The 26,932-nt window shown below is 36.0% G+C and overlaps 1 protein-coding gene across 12 annotated transcripts in view; it reads right to left on the reverse strand.

Annotated features, from left to right (window-relative positions):
- The window catches only part of PRKD1 (protein kinase D1), a 156,910-nt gene that overhangs the window by 106,012 nt on the left and 23,966 nt on the right, over positions 1–26,932 (reverse strand). The window contains exon 1 of one of the 12 annotated variants that reach the window (XM_026068877.1): positions 16,981–25,314. The exons of the other annotated variants lie outside the window; for them this stretch is intronic. The gene's annotated coding sequence lies outside the window, so the exon portion shown is untranslated. Of the gene's footprint in view, positions 1–16,980; positions 25,315–26,932 lie in introns of those variants that run through there. 12 annotated transcript variants of the gene reach the window in all.

Raw genomic sequence — 26,932 nt, forward strand, 5'->3', positions numbered from 1 at the left:
GGCTGAGAGAGCTGGGCCTGTTTAGCTTGGAGAAGAGAAGGCTGAGAGGAGATCTTATCAACGTGTGCAAGTATCTGAAGGGAGGGTGTCGAGAGGATGGGACCAGACTCTTTTCAGTGGTGCCGAGAGACAGGACGCGAGGCAACGGGCACAAACTGAAACACAGACGCTTCCATCTGAACATGAGGAAAAACTTTTTCACTGTGAGGGTGACAGAGCACTGGAACAGGTTGCCCAGAGAGGTTGTGGAGTCTCCTTCTCTGGAGATATTCAAAAGCCGTCTGGGCACGATCCTGTGCAACGTGCTCTAGGTGACCCTGCTTGAGCAGGGGGGTTGGACTAGATGATCTCCAGGGGTCCCTTCCAACCTCAGCCATTCTGTGATTCTGTGATTACTTTGAGCTTTAACAGAACTGACACCATCTGCAATTATACATCAAATTATATATTTTCCAACTCCATGATTCCATAAAGCCAGACTCAAAGCTGAAACCCTGCACTGCTCTGAAAATTTACCCCAAAAGGCTTATTTGGTGTAATTAAAAAATTAGTCTTGTGGTTATTGTCTTTTTAAATGCTACATTCACAAACTAATTCATGTTTTTTTACAGYGGTTTGGAAATTGTAAACTGAACTATTACTGCAATTTCTAAAGAATATTTGGACTCTATCATTCCATCTGTTCCTATGTGGACTACTCAGGCCCCAAAAATACACTGAAGTCGCCCTTATTTTAACTCCTCTGTTGCCAAAAGGGCAACATTGCATTTCCTTCAGATGGTCTTACTTTTCTTGTCCCAAGACATTTATTTTACAATAGACACTTAAATATAAAATGCAAAAACCTTACCATCTTAATTATTTTTAAAAATCTGTATTGTGACTTATTTAAATAACTCATTTATTACTGTACATGATAAAAATCCAAAACCTAACTGTTGCTTTAAAGTTTCATCTTTAGTGAAAGTATCAAAAAAAAAGTAAACATACCCCAAAAATAAAGAAACCTAGGTGTCATCTTTATATTTCATGATACTTTCAAATTGTTTGGGATTTTTCACTTGCCTCATTTTTTTTTTCTAGTCTCTCAATAATTATCTCAAGATAGCAACATTTGAATAAAATTAAAGCTTTGAAGAAAGGCAGGGTCCACCATGAAGAAAGAAATGCATGTGAAGGAGAATGACAATATATCAGCTTGTTCTGGGCAATGATTAATATCAATTTACTGTAAGTTCTGAATTCATGAGTGGCTAGCATACTGCCTGTACTTCATCCTATAATAAACTGATTCAAAATTTTGTCATTTTTTTCCTCATAAAATTTCCCATTTCTCAACTGGCAACAAGGAGTGCCCTGAATTTGATAAACTGTTTTGCCAGATTTTGTACACAAAATCTCATCTTCACTGACATAGGTTTATATTGACTTATTTTTACCTCCTGTACAGCTATGCAGACTCTGCTATAAATGTATCTTGTGACAGTTTTACACTTTGGCAGATTGCAAACGCTGTCAGATTAAATACAGTGCCTTTAATAAAATAAATAAATTATATGGAATAACTCCACTACAGAAAATGGTAAGAATGCCCACATTAGTACTTGATGCTGAAGTTCTCAGGAGCTAAACATTTAGATCAAAGGTTAGATGTTGCTGCTCATCATATTTAAACTCTTAAGTTTTACATAAAGTGGTAACATATTTGGCTTTTGCTTTTATACTTTTTTAATCCCTGTATAAAGGTTCCAGTAGTTTCCTGACAGGTATGGGAGGGGGGGGAAGTTTTAAAGAAATGCAAGCAAGAAATGCCAGGAAGTGATGCTAGGATCCTAAACAAGCTTATTCTGGGGTTCTTTCTCCTTTCATTTAAATCTCAGTGGTAGTCCACAGTTGAAACTCAGATTACTCTTGCAACTGGACAAATTTTAGATCATTTCAGACTGTAGTTAAGATTATGACAGAAATATTTTTAGCAACAGATAGGAGAAAACGCAACCTACTATGACAGCTCCAAGTATTAATTCTTCAGTGGCGTAAAGGCAACAGAAATACAAAGAGAAGAAATATATATATGCATATATATGCATATATATGAAAAAACCACCAAGTATCTCTGGTGACAGATATCTATTTATTTAATTAATTTCAGGTAGAGTTGCATGTAACAGCTTCCAATTGGAGCTTAAAGGTGGGCGCTACAGCCATGTTTCATGCAGTTATCACTGATACACTCTTCCTTTCGCTGAGGAAATTCCCCGAAATTCACTGTGAATAAGCAAATCTGCAGATCTGGGATACGGACAGATGGATGAGTGTATTCAGAAATGAGCGTTCTATACTTTCTGTCCAGAAAGTCCAGAAATGATTGTACTGGCAGAGAGCTGTGCCTGAAGAGGGGTCTATGTACACACATACAGACAGACCAACTTTAAATCAGCAATTATCCACGAAGGCCAGATTAGGAAAAAAGAGAGTTGTGATTATGCGGAATATAGAAGGAAAAGGGAAGAAGTCAGTATTCCTGAACAGTTTGCCTTCATGCCTCTTTTTCCCCCTGACACTTCTGTTTCCTCCAACACCTAATATGGCTAATCTCCCAGACAAAAATAAAGGCATTTATTATCATAGCTCTCCATTTACTGGTATTGAGTGTATTTGTACACTAACTTAGAATTTTGTACCATCTTATTCTCATCATACACAGCTTCCTTCCTTTCTGCTTCTAGTTCTCTTCTCAGATTTCTTTCAAACCGTTGCCCTCCCTGACCTGACTCCTATCATTTTACCTCCCTTAGTGTCTCTGGGGATCAGCTCCCTCCTGTTCTCCGCAAGAAGGTGGCAGAGCCAGTACTAGGGCAGACGGAGCTGCCAAGCTCCAAGGGCAGGTAGCTCCTGATACTGTTGTTAGGCTCCTTACTCCCATCAGCATTTTACCAGAGAGCTGCAGCACCACCACAGCTTCCACGGCCAGCATCGCCTCCTGTGTCCCGTCTTACACAACTAACCATTAGAAGGAAGCTTTGCCTATGGCTAGACTGAAGATGCTACTAGCCAGCCACTTAAATTCTTCTCACAGGAGAATCCTGTCGTAATTAAGACAAGAAAAACACCAATGGCAATAACGTATTACAAAAACATTGTTCTACTGCTTGTATTTTCTTCTCATCCAACAAAAGTTAAGGCATGAGTCAGAAGGGAGATCATCTGTTAGGCTATCCAGGAAGCACAATGAAAGTCACAACTGACATAAAATAAACAATACAGATTTTAAAACAGTCCCCTAGATAACAACATATTCCATTGAAACACATAATAGTTTTTGTAATCAGGACCAGCCCACCTTAAAGTACACTCTCCCATTAACTGCAGTCACAAACGTCTGGCTACTCCAGTTCTCAGGCAAGGAACTGCAAGCTGTTGATTTTCAACTATGAAAATCTAATTTAGTTAAAGTTACATGGTTTGATGTTCTGAGAAAATCAGGTAGAAATTAGGTAGAAATCTAAATTTGGTCCAGACACTGGTCTTGAAGTTTTACACCCACAGAAAGCCAAACATGACCTGTATAAAAACAAGAACTTTCTAAGAACACATTAATTTTAATATCAGTGTTCAGGCAGAGCTACAGTTACCATCAACATGAATTCACTCCAAGGGAATGACTGCACAGGTGGGAAGAACTGGATGAAGTTACTTTAACAAGAGACTTTAGCTAAATAAGCTCACCAATGACATTAGACAGAAATCACTTTGTATTCTATCCAGCTTTACAATTTTTCAGATATTTCTTTCCCTTTCAGCAGCAGAAAAAACTTTTCAGAGCTTTACAGAAAAAAAAAAAAAGGTTTCACACTAAAACAGCCAACAGCTGCTCATCAGCAGTTTCCCAGAGCGTGAGAGACTGTGTTTTACCCCAGCGCTCCCCAACTCAAAGCAGGAATTTCAGTCTATTAGTAAATTCCCATGGTTATTCTAGAATACAAGCCCTTTTTGTTGAGGACAGTATAATTCCTGGCTTTCTGTTTTCTCTTAAAAGAAAAAAAAAAACAACCTTCTAAATCAGTGTAAAAATATCCTTAAAAACAGATATGAGAGTGAAAAACCATCTGTCAATTATGGCACAATAACAGTTTGTATTGATAACTGCAAATAACAGTTCTGCTTTTGGGTCACTTTTCACACATTTTGATGGCTTCTATCACACACACTGGCAGGCTGGAAAGTTGAAAGGTATGATAGCAAAGCTCTAGTGAAATCAGAGCCATCTTTCTGGAAGACATTCTGTAGTTTTCAGGCCTATTAGAAATGATGGTAAATGCTGATCTTCAATAGGTTCCTCTACTAATCAGGAAACTGCAAGCAATTTTATTGAAGCCCTGGTAGCCTCAAACTCATTTTAGATACAAAAATTTAAAGCACCTTTGAATATGATGGAAAAGGTTTCATGAGTTTGTTCTCATTAGTAACTTCATTGGCGATCTTATTTCATTAAGAGTTCATGAAGATATAGAAAGCTTAACTATACTGCCAGCCATTTGCTAGCAAAGGGTTGACAAAACAGTTCTTGAACTGAACATAACACTAATTTTAATTATTTTAACTTCAGTATTAAATAACATATAACTGAAAATGGTCATGAAATAGTCACCAAATTGTAGACTGTAAATTTACTATTTATACAGAAATAGTATTGCGAATCTTATTTAAACGGAAAATTGAACCCAACTTTGGTGAGAAATCTTTCATGTTTCAAAATGATGACTCTAGCCAATAGCTAGATTTTCTTACAGAAAAAAGCCTATTCAGCCTGCATAGAATCTCTCATTTTACAGTGCAAAATCTGAAATATGTACATGCTATAAAAAACAAGAAGTCAGAAAATTCTGAACTGAAAGCAAACCCAAATCCATAAATACAAACTAAAAGAAACATATTTTAGAATAAATGAACAACTCCCACTGATTTAGTATCATCAGCCATATTTATACAAAATGGTGATACCTGTAATCAGTAACTGTGAACCAGTGCTCAAAATCAACTCAGTGAACCTAATCCTTTTTATATTCAAGGAATGATGCTTCTTTGACTCTGAGCCTACAAGCACCTAGCTCATGATGTATACTCACAGTCACTTTTCCCAGGTCACTACAGAAAGTGATCCAGTTTTCTGGATGAAGTACCTCAATAAATAATACAGAGGTTTTTTTGACAGAAAGTATTCATTACACTCAAGATGAAGAACTCCAGCAGCAGATCAAATTTAGTAACTTCAACAACTAACCCAGTTGCTTTATTTGCAAAGTCTTGTTATCCCTTTCATTTTAAGAATGTGATCTGGAATTGCTTACTGATAGACATCTGTCCAACTTAAATGTAAGTCACGTAGTTTGCACTTTAAAAGGAAAATAGGATAATCTATACTGGGATTTTAAAAACAGCTAATGCTTCTCCTTTAGAAGTCACTTTAATGTTGATAAACCTTCAGTAAACAAATAAGAGTGCAAATGAGATCGTGCTAGTCAAGAAAATGATACAGTAATGTGTTAGCTTATTAAAAAAGATTACCCTGAGTAGGCAAAACCTAGGAAAAAATTTAGCCATGGCAATGGGATTCAGTAGATTACCTCTACAGTTAATATTATTAGTTATATAGTTATTAATTGTATATACAGAGAGTATATGAAAATTGAACATTTGCACCATGAACTATGCAGTAATTACAGTTCCTTCTTTTACTGCAAAAGCCCATTCAAACCTGAAAACACTAAGCACATTTTTACTACCACTTTTGTCACAAGATTAACACTGAGTGGTGCAATACTAAATTTCTTGCAGTTTACATGAGCTAACTTCCCAGCATACACTGCAAGCAGTAATCAGAACACGCACAGTTGGAAGTCAGCGCTCAAGGCACTTCAGGAGTTTAATCAATCCATGTGCATTTTAAGTGAGTTATCTGCAACAAGAATGGTGCTAAATTCACAGGCAGTGGTTGCACTGTTATTCTAAGCAAACAATAGAGAGCAAAAAGTGTTTCCATATGAGAGAAACATGAGACATGGAAAAAAATAGCACAATCAATTCATTTTGAAATATTCTTTGGGCAGGTATCGGTGGTCCACTGATGCTTCATTGCCTCCAATTCCTCCATGCATTTGACTCATAAAACTGCTGGATGTGCAGTTTTAGCCATCAGAAGCCTTTAACTGCTGCAAGTTAAGACAATTGGCTTATAGGTTGACAATATAAAACTGATATACTATATCATCAGTTCCAAGATGTGCAGCCATGAAAATGCTGGACCGCTCAATGAATAGAGAGCCTTAATTTTCAGGACACAGTGGGAAAAATTTTCCTATTTATCATTTTTTGTTTGGGTATTTTTTTTAAATTTATTTATTTTTTTTAAGTATTTTGCAGTGCACCAGATACTCAGATGACAATCCTTCTAAGAAACCAATACAGGCAAAAATGTTAATAGTACTAACAAAGTCATACTCATGAAAAAATGTAGCCATCACAAACCAAAAATAAATAAGCATTCACAAATCTTGTCAATAACGCTAACAAACAATCGGTAATGACTTTGAAATCATGATCGGTGATACACCTCAAATTCAATTAAAGCAATTTTTCATATGCTCTTTATCACTGGAGTAGGATAAAATTAAAAAAAGGGTAGCAGGCAGGAAAGCAGTTGCAGAAAAATGGTTAGTCCCAGGTAAGACTAAAAGAATTTAAGAGAAGTTTCTTCTCTGTTGGTGATGAAACTTCTACTGACTGGTATCCTGAATTGTAAATGATTCTCATATATATTTTCTGTTTTATCTATACTTTTATAAACACCCTTCATGCTGAATTAGGGAACAAGATCTGGAAGCCACATTGACTCATTTGTTGTCAATATATGAGGAATAGATGGAAAAAGTTTCCTTTTTTTAACAGAAAACGGAAGTCAGCCATCCTATAATGTAGACTTCCCTGCCTTGAAACAGAGAACAGGCAGCCTGCTCATGTAAATGTCCTGACAAGTTTGGTATAATTTTCAGAGTTTTCTTATTATGATAAAAATATCACCTAAAAAATGGTCATCTGAAAGATTTTGAAACCCAATATTCTTCTTGAATAGCAAAAGCCACTTCCAGCAAATAGAGAAGCTGCTGCAGGGCAGCCTTGTTCAAAGTTCTTAAAGGAGTCGTGAGAATATTTTCAGGCAGTTTTTATACCCTGCACAGGGCAGAGTCCATTCTGATGTCTTTAATTCTCCCCTGGAACAGTATGGAGAACTTGCTCCTGCTGCCACTTAGCTGAAGGTACTAGGTACTCTCTACTAGAGTAGATATTTTTAAAAGCTGGGTCTAGAAGGCTCAAAGAGTCCCCACATCCATCAACTAGTGATTGTACTGCCAGGAATCCTGTTTGCTACATGATGTCTTGTATTATGCCGTCAAATCCAAGGTGCTATGTGAAATAGTAGAGGGGATATGGCTTTTGGCAATTTTCACAGCAACCAGATGCCCCTCAGCTCAAGACAGGAATGACTTCAGAGGTCATTCAGAGCAAAGCCTGACTTAAGTACTCTAAATTACACTCTGCTTAAGCCCATCTCCCTCGCATCACTACATACTAGAGCCTAAAAGATTAGTTTAGGCACCTTGTTTAGATACCTGAAGTAACAACGTACCCTCACATTCATTTTTAATTTACTCTTTACAGGCTACCTCCTGGAATATGATTTTCAAATATGAGCAGAGGAATGCCACTTCTCTTGGATATCCCATAGAACAGATGCATAAATATTAGCTCAGGCTTATTGTTTGACATTAGACATACAGTAATACATATGACATCCTCCATCAATTTGTAATGCACTGGAACCATCGCACTCTGCAAGAACCCACTCAAAGTCTGTTTTCATTCAGCAAGGCTGGAATAATGTAATAACATGTACAGCCTCTTTTGATCACTTATGATGGAGGAGAGGTTAGCTGAGATACAAGCTGGATTTTTTTTTTTTTAAACTAAACTAAATGGGAACATTAAACAATTATTGAACACCCTCTCATTCTTGATTTTTAAAACTATTTTGCAACTCAGTCAACTGCAGTACAGATAGCCCCTACAATGAAAGTAAGATCAGTATCACTTTGGACTGCTAGTTACCCTGAGGTAAACCATAAAAAGTTGCATTTGTTTAGCTTTAACCTGTGTTTAGAACCTATTAAAATTCATTCTTGATCTCTCATTAAAGTGTCTGTACAACTTGCTTATTTGGTTGGAGGCAAATATCTTTCCTCAGAAAAGCCATTTAATAAACTTCAGTACTTCTCCAATCTATACATTAGAAAAAGAAAAGCACACAACTTGGAACTTGGTTTGCTTTAAGTTAGCTAAATCAAGTAATGCAACAAGATATAGATCTTGTAAGTACTGTTTATAACATAAGAAAAGCATGTTAAGACAACAATTGAAATTAAAATAAGCATATTTTATCTTTATTTTAAAGATTAACAATTACATGTTACAAACAATTCAATAAAAAGATCTAAGAGTTGCAATTACCAGATTAAAGCAAATTAAAAACACTGTTCCAACTGGCAGTAAAACAACCTATGGGCCAAAATTGTAAAATTTTGGGTATCTAAACAAAACCAGAAAGCAGCTCTACTTAAAACTTAACTATGTTCATTATTGTCCAAAATTTGCTAATCAGTCCTTGGTGATAACAACTTGTATCGCCCTCCTCCCTCGCAGGGAAACAAACAAACTAAAAGGGCTTCTGATTCAGATACTCTTTGTTGACAGGATTCACAAAAAGCTTTTATTTATAGACACACACACACACACATATATATATATATATAAAAATATTAATGAAGTAACAGTATTTCATGCAGACATTTCCCACTTTGTCTCCCTCACTTGCAAATACATTTAAAATGAGCTAATTGAGACAACACAGATTTGCAACTGCTGTTGCTTTTTCTCCAGCTTTTATTCACAATTCAAATCTTAAAATAGCTAATCTACAGCATTCTAGGGACAATCTATGGATACTGTACTTAAAGTGCATTGTTTGAGCATCTGGAAAGCTAAAAATCTACAAATAGTCAACCCTCTAAACATATGATTAGAGAATATAATCAATCTTAGATCTGTTCATAGAAATGGCTTTAAACAATATATAATATATCACAAATTGTACTTATTTCTGCTGAATGCGTTTTTTAAAGAGAGTTGATTTTTCTTAGTATTAATTGAAGTCTGGCCTGGAAAAGGGCATTTGCCCCATCAAATTAAAGTACTGAAATTTTAAATTATTCCCATTAAGAAACTATTTGTGAAATATGATTTTTAAATATTAATTTAGCTCAAAGAGATTGTAACGTATCAGTCTGTCTCAGTAATGTCCCTGTGTGACATTTGAATTAGATGCCATTTGAGGAGTACTGAAATATTAATTTCCAGGTATTAGCCTAGAGTCAAGCTTCAACTACTTTTCATAATAATAATAACAGTAGTAGTAATAATAATAATAATACCTAAAAAGTATCATTTTTAGAAAATGTATCATTTAGTGTTTTATTCATTTTTATCTAACAATGTTACTGAAATTACTATGAAGAACTGGAATAGCATTGAAATATGGCTGGATAGAAAAATATCCTCAGAGGTTTCATACTGATAAGACATGACATTTATTTAAATTTTGCTCACCAGGATAGCCTCATGAGATATATATCTCATTTGAACGAGGACATTTTGGATGACAATTGTAAAATCTGACTATGAAATGCAATGACTAAGCTTTAAATTGCATGAAATTCCACACATAATTATTCAGCATATACTATGCAGTATAAGAAAATAAAGTGAGAAAGCAGATTAATCAAGTTTAAATACAATGACAGCATGGTGGAAATAACATCCAGCACATGCTATAAATTATGTTCTGCTACCTAGTACAGACTAAGCTGCTTTGTGATCTAGTATGTGCTGAAAAATGCCTCAAAATATTTGAAAGAGTCCCTAATCATTTCTGACCCTTAAGCCACTGCAAAGAAATATTCAAAGTAAGGATACATCACAAGAGCTGTAGTAATGCATGTAGGCACAGCAATGTCTAGGACACAATTCCCAAGTCCACTGAGAGCTTCCATCTGACCTGCTTACAGTGCTCCATTTCTAATGCACTGTGATAGAAAGCCCTTAGTTGTACTATCATTTATATATACATTAATTTATTGCAACTTGACCTTATAATATGATCTCTGCAGGCATGAAAGGAATTAACTTCATGCTAAGAAAAAAATTAAGCTAGCCTCAGAAGAGCAGTTATAGTTTTGAAAGTCTTAAGATCTGTTTATTTTTTCCTATTTTGTATTTTGATTCTAAAACAGTGGTTCTCAGCTTTCATCACATTAGCTTTATGTTGAAACAGAAGAAAATTTTGAGATCCTTCTTCCATCTAATCATAAACAAAGGTAAAGAGGTTAGCTATTTTTTATATATGTACAAACATTTAAGAAAGGATAAAAAAGGCTTGCTGACTGACTTGCTCATTGAAAGTTTGCTTGACTGCTTACATAAACCAAGCTTAAAAGGACAGAGGGGCCAACGAACCCAGAACACAAGTCTTTTCATTTCTGAATAAACTTTCATTAAAATTCAGCGGCAGCTCATTATATTCCCTTTGGATATCATGCACCTGAGCCAGACATCAGAACAACAAAAAAAAGCCTTTTGACGACTTCAAAAAAACACTTGATCACCAGGTAAGAAAACAAAAAATAAATGTGTGTGTACATACATACACACACACACACACACACACACACACACCATATGTGTGTGTGTGTGTGTGTATATGCCTGTGTGTGTGTATATGCCTGTGTGTGTGTATATGCCTGTGTGTGTGTATATGCCTGTGTGTGTGTGTACACACACACATACATATATGTACTTGTACACTCTTCTACAGAAGCACAAAGAAAAAATGCTACCTTTTGGTGTCTTGGTCACCTTCCCTCATAAAATACTATTCCCCCCAAATCTCACTACATGACAAGCCTTTGTTTTCTCTAAACTCTTGTGGAGGATAACAGGACTTCAGGTAGTCTCAGCCAAGGCAGCTCTACAAAGAACTCCTCCAGTCACATAAACAGCATTAAATTGGAATAAGTTCCTGCTTCATAGGCAGTTTCTTCAGAGACTAGAGGATGAATGTACCTTGAAAGTCAGCAGTAATCCTATTATCCATCGTTATTTCTGATTTAACCTGCTTCTGCAGTGTTCTAAGTACTGAATTGTCCATTAGCTCTGCAAAGAGATTACAGTTTATCCTCCCCATGCTTAAGAAATAGCATTATTAAATAAAATTATTCCACCTGAGAGAAAGAACAGGGAAAACTAACATTTTGCTTAACATCACATTACAAGTTTTGGAGGCTTCTTTTTAAGTAAAGCCGAAAACTGAACCCCTATCTGACAAATCCTGACATAATGCCCTAACTCTACTTCTTTGGACTGTGCATGTGCAAGCTGATGAGGGTAGACTGGATGGTTGTTCTACATGTTCTACCTACTCCAAAGAGGTATTCTAGTTTCTCCAATTCCAGTGTCCAAATCTTTAGGTATTTTTCTTAGCCACTAAAATAACTATTAAACAATCAAGCACAATCCTTCCCTCCCAAGAACTCCCACAAAAATAAAAACAGTGCATTAAAAAGCTAATTATTGATTATTTATATTCCAGGAACACTTAAGATTTCTAAGATTCTGTTGTCACTGTATCTGTTTGGTCAGTGACCAATGAAAAAAATTGCATATATACCTTCTAAGTACGCAAACAATTTATTTGAGATAAAATAGTAAAATACATTGATATGAGAATAGAGGCTCGGCTGTAGTCACTTTGAGATGATATAATGTAATGAAAAATACTAATACACATTCTAATTCTAAATCTATTGACATACATATTGTTCATGAGAATATTAAAAATACCATGAATAGATGATAAAATATTGCTTCCAATTGATTACATGGAATAGCTGATTATACAACAGAACAGAGCAGTTTGAGTTTTAATGATTCTGATGGACAATCACTAACAAGTTCCTAAGAAATTCTATTTTACAAATATTTTATTTTCAGGTTGACCGGTAGTATAATTGTGGGAACCCATCCTGCAGTTTATTTTTTTTTAAACATACAAATATCTTCATGATTAATGAATCTGCTAAGAAGCTGTGAAATTAGCATATTTAGTTTCCATTGAAAACATTAATATGCAAATTGATGAATATCAAATGAGAAAAATAACGGAGTTCACCTTTGTGTAATCAAACATTGTGGGAAAGACATTGTTTTTCTCCTTAAAAATGGAGAAAAAAAAAGAGATAACACATGACTGAGGCTACCACCAGTTTACCCATATAAGTAAAAGAAAAGAAAATGAAATAGATTTTATTACAGATTACTTTTGGCTACATGTTATTTGCAAATGATTATATTAAAAGTGTACAAAATTTGAGGTCTGTAAAACACCTTTAATTTTCATTGTAAAGTCCTAAAGCAGCTGATAAAGCAATTCAGACTTTGAGTAACAAATTTAAAATGCAATAACTTTGCAAGGACACCTATCAATAAACAGTGTAATCAACAGCTCCAAGTCCAAATTTAGCAGGACAAGAAACAATGGTTCATATCCTGAATTTCTCAAATTATACCTTCTACTTGGACAACCAATCGGAAAAAGAGAAAAGCCAAAGAAAGGTCTACACAACAGAACAACACACAAAACTTTGCAAAAATGTAAGCTGGATTGGGGAAGCCACCACAACATATAAAAACAATAGTGAGACCTCTTGGAAAATCTTTTCACAGAGGGTAAAGATAATTTGCATTGTACAAGAATTAAAATTAATGTTGAAAAACAAGGTCTAGTTTTTGAAAAATAAAATATAAATGGGTAAAATGACTCTGAATATGCATACATACCTCCTTCCTGAGTTTTGGCATTACTGATAGGTCAGGCAAAAAAATATGCCTTTTACTTCCATTTTCCACACAAATTTGGTTGACTGCTAAGGCTGTTTCCGAAGTTTGCTGTGCCCATTAATGTAACTACCCATACTCCAAAATAACAGACCTGTCATTTCTATACTTTCATTTAACTCATGTAGATTGGCCAGAAAAATTACTTTGCACATTTGTTCCAAGTATTTAAGCTTAAGGAAATCAGCAGACAAGTTATTGCATTGCTACAGTAATTCCTTTGTTTAAATTCATTAAGAGACTAGGATTCTAGTTTTCTAAATATAGTTATGGGGTTTTAAACATTATCTAATTAACACACACATCCCCAGTGAATAAGATGCATTTGTTATATTATGATTCAAAAGCAAAAGAGTCAACATAGACTTCTGGGAGGATATAACCACAATGACAATAGGAAGAGAGGGCTTCACAGCAGCAAAACATCTCCCACGTCACGTAGCAAAGACGGTGTACTGGCTGGGACAGGCAGTGTTCTTTTGATCCCTTATCCTTTTCCCATTCCCTCTCAAGTAAATTAACACCAGAATTTGGCTTAATGTATGYGAATAAACAAGTGACACTTTTCATAAACTCCAATTATAGGAAATCCTCGTGTGTGTGTGTTTGTGTGGGTGTGTGTATGCTCACGCATGCATATATCAGAAAAACAGTATTTCAGAACTATTTTCCAGGGTGTAATGTGGAGATACGAAAACATAGTAATTAATCATTGCTTCCAAAAGAAAAGAAAAAAAAAAACACGTTTGGGAAAAAAAAAGGCATTAAACAAAAAAACCCAAGAATTACTCAGAATGTCATCAGTATTTAAGTGATGAAACTGAAGAACATCATTCAAAATCTTTACTACCTCCTGCATCTTCCATCATTTATATTGTACGTACTAAAAATACCATTTGGCCTGAAAAACTAATACTCATCTTCCAAACATGTCTCTTTGCAGGGTGGGGGTGGAGGGGGGGGAGGGAGAGGAAGAGAAGGGGCTGGAGGGGGACAGGGAAGGGAGATAAAATGAAAACAACACCGTCTTTCATACACATGTTGCTTAGCAATACACCATATGGAATTAGCAGAAATGGTGACATTGGCCCCAGATAGAATTTACATAAACACTAGAAGTGCGTCACTGAAAGAGGTGTGAATGCAAAGTGTCAGGTATATAACCTATAACAACAATAGATGAACAGTAGCACACAAATATGTGTTAGCATTCTAAACCCTAAAAAGACATTTCACTTCATCTTTATAGTACAGAAATGTTTAAAGTAGACAGTCTTTCTCTTTTATGATTATTTGGGGGCTGATTTGAACTAAAATTCAAAATAATTTTCTTTTTCTGATAAGCACCGTAATAAAATAAATTCTTTTTATTCCTACAGCAGTGATTAAACACACATTTTTAAAACCTGCATTTCCCATCAATAGGCTTTGCACTCATGGCACTAGTTCTTCCTAAACACTTTATTAATCACCTACTCATTTCTGAAATGAAACAAAGTTATAAAAGATATAATATTACTACTATCATCAATAACACTATCTGTACTTATGCAGGCCTTTTTTCCCACTGACCTCAAAACACCCAGTCTTAAAAAGGACAATAAGTATATTTAGCTCTTTTTAAAGTTGACAAAAAAGGCACCTAGTGATGTAATGAATCGCCCACTTGTATGAAAGTGTCAAAGAATAAAACTTTCACAACAAAGGCAAAATCTTGTAAGTAGCCCAGAGTCATCACTTTCACACCACATTGCACACCACAGGCCATATAAAAAAGGGTAATTCTATCTACAGCAACATGTCAAAAGACAGAGATCAAAGACTGAGGAAAGGAGGGCTTGTGTTTTAAAATTTTTACAGGTTTTAGACACGTTCTCAGACACATTATCCACACACACATAGAACAAGTGCGTGGATATTCCCTTCGCATTAAAATGAACTCTTTAGAAAACAGTTGAGGAAATTTCTTAAGAAGTTTTCTAAAACATAGTATACAGCAATTTTAAAGTGGAAAGATCACCAGAGAACACTAATTCTACATTAAATATACTAAGTAGGAATGTATCCTACACAATAAAAAATAAGGATCACTATTTTTATAGATAGAGCCTTTAACTATGCTTTATTTACTTAAACAGGGTTTGAGTAAGGGTTTGTACTTAGAAAGGGTTCATATTTCATGATAATGAAAATTCATATGGTCTATTTCCATTTTTCTTACTGTTTCTCATGTGCATAGTAATTAGTTAAACAGCTGAAAATCAAAAAACTTACCAGATTGTCTTTTTCAGCTGTGGTTCCATGTTTGTAAAGCACATGGTACTGAGTATTCAGTCTGGTAAGACAGATAGAGAGGATATCGGTGCTCTTTTTGCGGGGTGGGACAGAGGGGAGAGCATAAAAGTTCTCCCCTGGACATCTGCCCATTTCCATTTTCAACGGAGCACTCAACAGTGCCCATCACCCTACTGCCTCGGGAGTACGCAATATCCTCAGTGGCCCTCTGAAGGCCATGACTGCTGCGTACACAGCTGCAATGTAGACATTCCCATTCTGTCTCTCCTCCTCTGAAACAGCTGCAATTGCCCAAGTTATTCTCTTTTTTGATACCTGAGTTGGAAAAATGCTGCTAACTTGAAATACAGTAGGATATAAAACCATGCCGCAAATCGGTGCTGTATCTGAAAATTTTTCCTGCTCAGCAAGTTGGTCTCCACTGTTTACATATACTAATAAAGTTACTTTTTCAGCAAGAATGTTTGCTAGTGTTTATCTTTAAGTGTACCTATTTCTTCCTCTTACTCTGAATTAAGATGTCTCAAGAGAAGCATAATAAAACCCACAAACACATCTTCTGTTAATCAACCAGAAAAAAATATAAAGCAAAAGAAAGAACTTATTACCAAGTTCAATATATTAAAATAATCTCAGTCATTATAAGTAGTCAAGTCATAAGCAGTGAATTGGAAACCATTGCTTTCTTATGTAACAGGTATCCCCAGATAGCCAAAAATGTTAGGAGGCTTTTTATGATCTGTTCATAAGTAACAATTATAGTAAATATACAGGAGGCTTCTAAGTACAGAGTATTTTAAGCCTGCTAACAAGATTTCTGAAAAATCTGGATACCGTATTCTCAATTCAGGCCCAAAGAACCCAAGTCAAAATGAATTTTTGATTGAAATATGACCAAATGGAACATTCACTCTGGTAAACATTTTCTTGTATGCAAATGATGGGTATTTACATTATGGTTTAAACAACACATTCCACTTTGCAATTGGGATGGACTAAAAATTCATTCAAAGATCAGTTACATTATCAAATAAAACTGAGAATTTAAACATGCTTTATTATGTGACCATGCTCCACCTAGCTCATACAAAATCAACCTAAGCATAGTTTAAGTGGTACCTAACACACAGGTACATATGGTCATCTTTCTTTGGTCCTGTTCACCGCTCACTTGATTCAGACCCATAGTACCACAACCATCTAGTGAAATCTCAGAATTCAGTCTACAAGACAAGATGACCAGAAGATATGAGACAAATTTCCTTGATCACAGAACAAGGTTTACACACACTACTCTTAGCATGTTCCAACTGACAAGTATAGACAAACCTTTCTCTGTATCTGGAAGCGGTACCTTAGCAAGAAATGCTTCAGGTTCCTTAGGCCAGGCACGGAACACAGGGCACTTAAACTTACACAAGTTGATCTTCAGTCTTTATTTTGTGTGGTTTAAATCTGTATTGCTTTACTTTTTCTCAAATGCTTGCCTATCAATATTTGGATTAAATAGCTGAGATCTGTTTGTCAGTTAATGTTCTATGTTAAAAATATTAGAAATATCTATGATCTGTTTTTGTATTTTATACCCATATGGCCTTTGTAACCCAACAAATAAACTCTAACCTGGAGAAAGAAGTGTGCAGCAAAATCTCCAAGGTTCCAGAAGATCCTGAACTCTTTCARGCAAATCAAAGGTCATGCTCACGGCAAGGAACTCCAAAAGGTCTTCACAAAATTGAGCAAGTGTGCTATAAGACAGCAGATGTGCTTCAGTGTAAATAAATATAGAGGAAAAATAACCTAAATTATGCTTACATAATGCTGAACTGGAAATGGCAGTTACACCTTGGAGATCCTGGAGTCAGCAGTGACTGTCTTTTGAAATCTCTCGTTGAAGTGCAGCGAGAGCAGTCAAAAAGCCAACAAGATGTTGGCCATCATCAGGGAGAGTGCCGAGATCAACAAATTGGATATCATCTTGCTACAATGTAAAACCCTGGTTCACTGACATCTTTGAGCATCATGCATCATTTTAGTCTCCAAAACATCAGCTAATCCAATACTGCTAGAAAAGGTACAGAGAAGAACTGCTAAAATGACTACAGGGATGGAAAAGGTTCCTAACAAGCCTGGTTTCTTAAATTTGATGAGGAGAAAGCTTGGGGCTGGGGGTGGGGGAAGGAGGGAGGTACAGTTGAAGTCTACAAAATTATGAAGGTGAAGGGAAAGGCATATAAGAAGTGTTATGCACCAAATCCTGCAAAACTCATATTAGGAGGTACTCACTGCAAGCAGCAGGAGATACAACAGATAAAAGTAAGCACTGTCTTACACAGCAGATGTGTAAGATACTGTTCTCCTGGAATTTGCGGCAGAAGATTGTGGAAGCAGAAAGTATCCACAGGATCAAACAGGGATAGACAAATTTATGGACAAAAGGTCCAAAACAGATACTAGAGTGAGTAAGAAGGTATCTGTCCTCTAAAATCTCTAATCAATGATTTGGAATATGGAGGAGGAATAAACTCATAAGAGTGGCCAGGCTTGAGTTATCTCCCCAAAGAGCATTTCCTAATTACTAGTGCTGGAGACAGGAAGACTGAACTAGACATATCACTGGTCTGACTCCAGTTGTTCAGGACCAGGGCTACAACTGCTGTCACCATTTCAATCCATTTCCCACACCCACCTTTAAACAAAAAGTGTTGGTGGCAACTAGAGAGAAAGGAAATAGAATTCATTTTGCAGGTGTTTTGTTTCAAGTAGAAGAATGTCATGCACATTTTATGCTCATTATGAGGCAGGTGATGTTTCAAACTTTCTGCCCTTTACAGAAAGTACTTGCCTTAGGGGATCCAAATAAAAGGAACTTCAAGCCCTGCAAATATTTGCAGAAGGGACAGCACATTTAGTTGCCTAGAGGAAGTAAAGTTAATTGCACCATTAAGTTCCAACTCACTGGACTGGAACGGTGACGAATGGACTTGATGTGAGATTAAGGGGTTGAATTCAATTTATCAGGCAGCTCATCAGCATTAGTTACCATATATAATTTGTTCTCATATATAAAATGCATTTAAGATATTAGTGCTGTTAAATCTAAAGCATACAATATATTTTTAAGCTGGGTGCGAATTAGAACAATTTTTGATTATGAATCTGATTAATATAAAAAGTGTAATTCATAAGAACCATATGACTTAATATGGAAGTCTTTGTTCTGGCAGTGATTTTCTTTGGCTATACTGTTCAACAAATGACCTGAGAAAATAGAAACAGAAAGAGTTACTTTGATCACCTGAACAACCTATCTAAAACCAGTTTGGCAAAAATATTTAGTTAAAGCACTAACTGAGAATATTTGAAAATGTGAAGTGTTTACAGATATTTTCTAAACATACAGTAGTATTTCATCACTGAATTTCACGACATGACAAGCTGCAAGATGAAAACAGAAACATTAAACATTTATCTACTTTGTCAGTTGAACTGGCAAAACTGCAGTAAGTATTTAAGGTTTCCAAGCTAATGATGGAGCACAAAGACATCAGTACAAATAGTTTTTATTCCCTTTGTATATTTTTAACCTAAAACATGATACTCATAAATACACACTAAAGTTTTTCAAGTTTGCAAAGCCAGAGATATGAAATTTCAGTAATGTCAAAATTAAGGCAGTCTTTGCAATCTTACTTCACTTGCTTTGCATGCACAAAATACTGATCCCTTTTGATCCCTTCACCACTCTGTGCTTGGGACTCAATGGTTTGTTTTCTCCAGGTTGTTCATACACAGCATGGAACAATTTATTTTAAGATGCTAATAATTTTTTACTTGAAATAAGGTTTGAATAAATTTTCTCACTAGCTTTTTCATGATACTCATTGCTATGGTACCCCAAGCATTTCCAAAATATTACAGTAAAAAAAACAGCCATGTGAAGAAAGAAATAGTATTAACTCTGTCCAAATTATCAGGAACTCGGTCAAAGGGAGATTAAGCAAGTAGTTGTTGTCTGTACCCAATTTGAATTTACAGGGATTTGTTTGGGGGGGCCGGAGGGGGGTGGTGTTCCATTTACTTCCCATTACGTGTGGCTGCTACATATAACGCAAACCTGGAAATGAAGGTGGCACCTCCTCTGTGCTGCAAGATACAAAGGAGCATTGTGAGCTGCAGCGTGAACTGCATGAGAAAAGGCTTTTCACAGCACTGCAAGTTACAGTCTAGCAGGGAGTGGTGATGAAGGGTAATCAAAGAGATAAAGCCACAGCACTTTCCTCCCTTTTGCACCTTTCCTACACCCAAAATAAATCTGTGTTTGCTACATGGTGTTCAGTTCCTTCAAAATGCAGCACTTACTGTAGTTGCAGCTGCAAGTTCCTGCACTTACGCGAACCAGCTCTCATGGTTTGAGCCTGGATACGCAGAAAGTGACACTGCAATATTAGGGAAGTTATTTGACTTGCCCCACAAAGGAATTTCGCAGCAGATGTAGGGATGAATACCACCCCCAAGATGGCATCCAACTTGTAACTATGCTGCGATTCCCCCCATTTTTTGTTGTTGGTTTTTTGGGGGGTTTTTTGCACTTTTTTTCCCTCCAGGTTCTTGTCTCATTCACCACAAGTATTTCAAAACTTGCAAGACGATGATTTCTTGTTGGTGATAGCCTCCTTCACTATTCAATCCCAATTCATTCCCAGAGCTGCAGATTAAAAAGTTTTAGAACATTTTTATTCCGGGTTCATTCTGAGATTTGAGTCGGTTTAGTACCGGGGTATTCCATACTCTTCTCCTTCCAGTGGCGTTTTTGCTCACCTTCTGTTCATCAGAGAACAAGAAATGGGCAATGCTTCCTTTACCAGCCCAACAAATAGCACAGGCTCGTTACTTTAGTTGTACCACATCAAGGTATTCGTGGGGTGAGCTGTACAAACACGATTTCCTGCTCTACTACTGCAAGTAAATAAGGACACAACATTTAAGTGGTTCCAGATACAGAGGCTGTGCAGACAACCGGAAGCTGGCAGTTGTGTGGCTCCACCCTAAATGTGGTTTCTACTTTTGTCAAGGTCAATCTCAATTTGTACATTTTACAGAATCCCTCATCCTTAGGTTAAAAAGAGAGTTTAAATTGATATTTTTCTAAAAACAACGGGTTGCCCATACCTTTTTAGATCCTTAGCTTTATTTCAGAGTCAGTAAATTCCACTATGCTCTTCTTCCCTAGGTTTCCCTGGGAAAACCCTGATCACTTATCAGCTGCTGAGGAAAGGAGAGATTTCATTAGCAATGGAGCCAGACTCCAAAAATTAGTTTCTGCCACTGGCTGTCTCTTGCAGCTATGTTAGCACATCCAGTGACTAGCAAAAATTGACTCTCAGGTTGCTTGTGCCTCTTAAAACTGATTGCCTAAGTATCTTCTACAGCTCTGAAAGACATGCTGGTGTTCCTTGGAAAGAATCCGAAAGGTAGAAGAAGTAAAAACATCAGGTTCCCCAGGAAACAGATTCTTTTTGTGGATACACAATCTGAAGTGCCCTCCAGTCCTGGCTGACATGCAGGGAGCTATGCAAGAAGCATGCATGTGTAAACACAACATACAGTTGATGGAAAAACAAATATAGAATAGCCTAACATTGGAAGTGCGCGGCAAATTAAAAAGTTCACAGACTTCTCCTTCTCGAGCCTTGGAGATATTTTATTGTTGCTTAACTTATTTAAGGAATGCAGGAGACTCGTCATCCTAACAGAAATGCAGAAAAGCCATTCCAGTTACAAAGAGCATTAAGAAAGTTAGTTAACTTATTTAGAAGCAGCAAAAGAATTGTTCTCTCTTAAGACTTGCAGTCAAACCCTAGAAAAGTGTTACAGCTTCAAACTCTAACCAAAATAGAAGTGCAGCATTTTCTAATTCAGCCTAAATTGAATTTGTTCTCCCTGGAAGAATGCCACAAAGTTTAAAACACAACATACTTTTTGAGAGATCTGAATTAAAATTATGTACGGTATTTTCTTGCACATTTTTAAGCATTCTATTTCTGAGTATCATTATATTTTGTATATTTCATGAAACTTAATATTTAGGCTTTTCTATAGGAATGAATTATGTCCTCTTGCAAACAAAAGTATGATTGATATTTTTTGTAATGTTTCTCAGGCTGGGTTTCCTTTGGTCTCTTGACCTAAATTGATTAAATATGTTGAATCTTTAATTTTGCTGCAGATTTTTTTTCAGAAGCCCCTTCTTCATAAAGACTACAGTGTAGGGAAACCAATATGCCCCAAAACTCTACATCTAAGCTAGAACTATATTTCTGTAGTTAAAAAAAAAAAAAGCCCTTGATCTCAGTTGTAAAAAGAAATATTCCCAAAATACAAATATATTATTATGTATTTCTCTTCTAACTCCCTACTTTTTCCTGTATGTTACCTATTCCAGCTGTATCGGTCATTGCTTACTCAACTGACTGATTTCTGCTTTCATGACAGCACAGCTTCTGTTTCACTATTACTCCAAGAAGGTCACAGCAAACTGTAATTCTTTTTTTAATTGGAGAGAGAGAAAAAAATGGGTGCAATCAGAAGTGATTAGAACCCTAGTTCAGATTCCCTCCACATTTCATGAGACAAAGAAAGACCAAATTAGGTTTAGTGTATGATGAGCGAAAGCACACCCCTTCAGCTGCAGCTCTGTTTCACAGGCATTCATGCATACTAATATCACAAAAATAAAATGCTAGATTTGAAGACAACTCCAGAGTATCTGAATTTTGTTCAAAAGACTTTACAGCAAATGACATGAAAATGGTTTTAATTTTACATTCTACTGCTATAACTTAAGGTGTCCAGCATATTGAAACATGAATTATTTTGTCCTATTGATGCATGGCAAATTTCTGCACATTTTTACATCGATTTACATCAGAAGACACTGGAAACCTGTTACAGACTGTTGCTTTAAAACAAAAGCATTTTCCAACCTTAGAACAGGCCACTTCACAACTACTGAAAAGTTGATTCTTAGTTTCCAACTGAAATACAGWATCTCTTGCAACATGCAATATCTGCATCTGCTGCTTTACTGTTCAACCTAAACCAACAAGTCTTATTCAACATGAAAAGCTTCATAAAAAATTAACCAAAAATCATGGCTCCACTTTTCTGAATCTTGTTTGATAGGAAAAGTGAGACCACTTAGGACCATGGAAAGACACATTTGGCAATTTTAGGACACAGATGTCAAGCTGTCTGAGTAGGTATTGTTCCACAAGCATCCTCTTGTTTACTTAACAGTTCCTACAGGGAATATTATYGATGGGTTAAAAGCTGTCAGTCAACTTCTTCATGTGGTACAGAAATTGATAGGTTACGAAAATTGATTTACATGCTCTGATTTTGGGGGAGGAAGGGTCACCTCTTAATTCATGTATATACGGGTTTCTGTTGATAAGTCCTAATTACATCTATAAAAACAAAATAACTCTTTATAGAGTTTTCAAAAATTGCCATAAACTAAGCAAGATTAGCATTAGTTTCATGTCTGGTTAATATACAAAAAGCTCTGCCAAAGCTTAGTGAAAATCTCTGTAAGGTACGGACATCCTTCAGGGAAACTAGCACCAATATCCACGCAAACCAGATAAGATTATCTCCTGCTCCAATTACTCATAACTTCACTCAAACTCATAATGTAAATTAAGTAGTGAAAACTCATGTTAATAAGTAAAAAGTTCATATAATTTTCTTCAGTATTATACCACCGCCTTTCTTAAATCTTTTAGACTCTTTTCCTGGTCAATTAGGGTAGAAATATTATCATTGTAACAAATTATGCAGCTTTTTTATTTTTCTTCAGAAAAGGGATCAGTAAGACCACAGTGAAAGTTTATGAAATCTGTAACATACATGCAGCATAAAAAAACCACACATGATAAACTGCTCATTTATTTCCTACTAGTAGCAAGCTAATAGGTAAGCAAGTAAAGTACAGAATAATTTTAAAATCTTTAAGTGGGACCAAGAAAAGTGGAAAATAGGAGAAAGTTTAATTTTGAAATTTGTGATACTACATACCTTTATGGGCCCATTTAAGTTCATTATATGAATAGAACAAGTTTAAAGACATATTTGAATGCTTTAACAAAACCATACCCAAGATGTCTTCAGATTAGCAATTCACTTGTAGCAATCCATTTCAAAAATGCTTTGGAGAATGAGCTGAGAAACGGTAAAAAACTTTCAACAAAATACAGCAATATACATATTTCTCGGTCTTATGCTTTTTTACATACTATTCATTTACATGTTGAATATTTTTCTCTTTCTGGATGAAGTGATTACATGCAGATCACTCTCTCATTCCCCCAGAAACAGTCTGATTAATTTTTAAAGCACCATTTTGTCATTAGTTATGTATTTGACAGAAGCAAAGACAGCTGAGGCACATTAATGTAGTTTCAGAAAGCTGTAGGCGGAAGATAAACAGAGTCTGAAACTCCAGGACATAAGTGAGTCTGCACACAAGGAAGTGGAAAAGTGAAAATAAATACAGGTAAAGTGCTAGAAGGAGAGATTCACCTTTTCTTTTTTCTTTTTTTTTTAAACACACTTTTTTCCCTGTCAGAAGAAGAAAACAAATACCCAGAAAGACAAATAACCCCTTTCAAATCATGTTCCTGTTCCTACAGCTTCTAGCTGAAATTACTCTTTGCAGCAATACTGGCTCACTTACCTGGCTGTACTACAAACTGGCACAAAATTGAAGACATAGAGCAAATATATTCTGTGAAAAACAAAGTACCATATTTTCTGTAATCAAAAATTCAACCAAGAAATCTGAAAACCTTTTTTCCAAAGATTTACTTCCATAAGTGTATTCATGACTTTATTCATGACTTTTTTCACCTTGTATTTTACAGACATTAGTTGACCATTAACCAAAAATTTGGACAACACTTGCCAATATGCTGTTCAGTTATAGTAACACAGCTAGTCAGGGAAGTCTCCAAAGAACATTTATCTTTTTCCATGCAATTGCTGCCTACAGCCTTGCTGGTCTGAATGCACCAGATCTCACTTGAACTTGGAAGCCCTAGACCTAGCTAGTACCTGAAGACCAAGCAGGAATCCTTGGTGCAATACAAAACCCAAATAATCAAAACCTGGTGAAAAATCAGACTACAGATATCAAATAAACAGAAGTACTTCACCTGGCCCTATTGTCCCTAAGATAACAGACAGGAGTTACAAATATATGACTGTTTACACTAATAGAAGAAAAACAAAATTGTAAAAGTAAGACTACAACAACTCAGAGTGTTGCCTAGAATATTTACACAGAGACAAAAGACCAGAGAAGGATCATCAGTTGAGGCACAGAACTTGAAGTGCTCTTTGATTTTTCAGGAAATGGACACCTTCTTTTCTACGGATATGACTTAATTCTAAGAAATGACACRACTTTAACTGTAGAACAGAAGGCTTTCCTTAACATTGATATACCTCAACATACGCATAGCTGCTTAGATTTTTTTTGATAAGTGAGATTTAGTGGGTTTTGTGCCTTTCTGTTACTCTTCCTTGCATATTACATAGTTAATATATCACAAACTTGATAAACACTTGTTTTATTAAAACAAGACAGACAGCTTGTTCAAACACAGCATTTGGTGTCTGTGTACTATAATCATATAGTATGGATGCATCTCTAACAAATCAAGAAGCAGCGCTAAATCCAGAACTCTGTAGATGGAATAATTTTTTTAAAGGCTCCATTGGAAACTAACAGTATCTTATTGCTCTTTTTCTCCTGCTTGGAACTTCTCCAGGTATGCAACTATCTGGAAAGACTATTTATAAAATTAAAATTGTTTTTGCAAGCATAATAAATAAGTAAAATCAATTTCCTGATGGAAAGCAGTACATTCCTGATATAACCATTACTAACACTTACAGAAGTTTATTGAAGKGCAAGCACAGGTAGAAGAAAAGATTCATTTCAGCTGCTTCAGCTTTTCATAGTGCTAGTGCCCTACGCTGAATAAATACACAGAGTTGTGTACAGTAGTAGTATGACATCTCAGTAGCATCGCCCTGAATTCTTTTTTGGACAATTCTCTTTGATAGCAGTTGGAAGAAATCTGTAAGCTTTTCATAAACCATAGTACAAGCAGACAAGCAAGTGGCAGTCCTGTAATACGAAATCAAATAAGTCTATTAAATTTGTTGATACCCTCCACAAATCACTCACTCAGACAGTCAAAATCTATGTAGCAATTCTCAGGAGTCCAGACAGAATGGTTAAAACTCAGGGAATCTTACTGTACTCTAACAGTCGACACAGTTCACTCGGATGGCAGAAGTCAGTTTTCTATTCCTGTTCCTTACCTTATTTCTGTTTAACAAAGTAAGGAAGAAGTGACAAAACTCCAAAGTAAAGATTAAATAGACAGCAACATGTACAAAACCCCAAGAAATAGGATAGAGAGATGGTTATGCATACTAACATTATAGGAGAAAGACAACTTGGAGAGTTCACACCAAACAGCTGAATACACAAAGTCAGGAGAATAAACCAGAGGATGCGGATGTCATAATGCATAATTAGGACTTAATTAGCTTGTAAAATGGCTCATATGACTATCAAAAATCAGCTATATCAGTCTTTTAAACTGTCAGCAAACTAATTCAAAGCACAGAATTTTAATCTCACAGACATTTGTGGGAAAACTAGTACAGCCGAACAAGGACACCTCTCGATTAGCTACTTGGTGTASTGGAGGGATTCTTTCAGGTGCCAATGTGCCTTGCATCTATTCTTAGAGTTATGCAGTACTCAAACACACCACTGATGCAGTCAGTGCAGCCTCCCCTTCAGCAGAACCAAAGCTGAAGTAATGCACAGGTGCACCTCACTTGCAAGATGGACGAACAGTACCTCCCCCAGAAGCAAAGTGCATCTTCTCAAAGATCCTCCAGCAGTTTGTTTCCTATGCACGCACACGAATTTGTGCAAAAGTCTGCTTTGCATCACCCACAGATGCGGTACACACCCTAGGAAAAACACCTGGGGCAAATTTCTATGGAGGATAAATATGCAATGCGGACATAGGTTCCTAGAACTATAACAGATTGCACAAATAAAATCCTGGTCCATTTGTCTTAGCTCTGTACTAGTCACAAAGGCACCAGATTATCCCTCAAGTTCTTGAAATGTGTTGGCAAATATTTTTAGAAGGCGAAGAAAGCAGTAAAAGGAGAGGCTCTTCAAATTCTGAATACAAGCAATACAAAGGAAATGACTGAGAATGTGATGGTGAAAAGCACTTTGGCTAAGAGCAACCAAAGCACGAGAGTTCACAATCCTCAGAAAGGATAGGAAGGAGAACAGAAAAATGAAAGCAACGGCCTTCCAGTCCTCAATAATCTCAGAGAGTCAAGAAAAGTCTAGCGACGAACCCAAACCTGCAGTTTCATTTAAAACAAACAAACAAACAAACAAAAAAAAACAGGCAGAAGAGCATAGTAAGAGTACTAACAGATTGAACTGGCTACATTGTGCGTTTTTGAT

The sequence above is a fragment of the Apteryx rowi genome, unplaced genomic scaffold, assembly GCF_003343035.1.
Source record: "Apteryx rowi isolate R43461 unplaced genomic scaffold, aptRow1 scaffold_280, whole genome shotgun sequence".
NCBI lineage: Eukaryota > Metazoa > Chordata > Aves > Apterygiformes > Apterygidae > Apteryx > Apteryx rowi.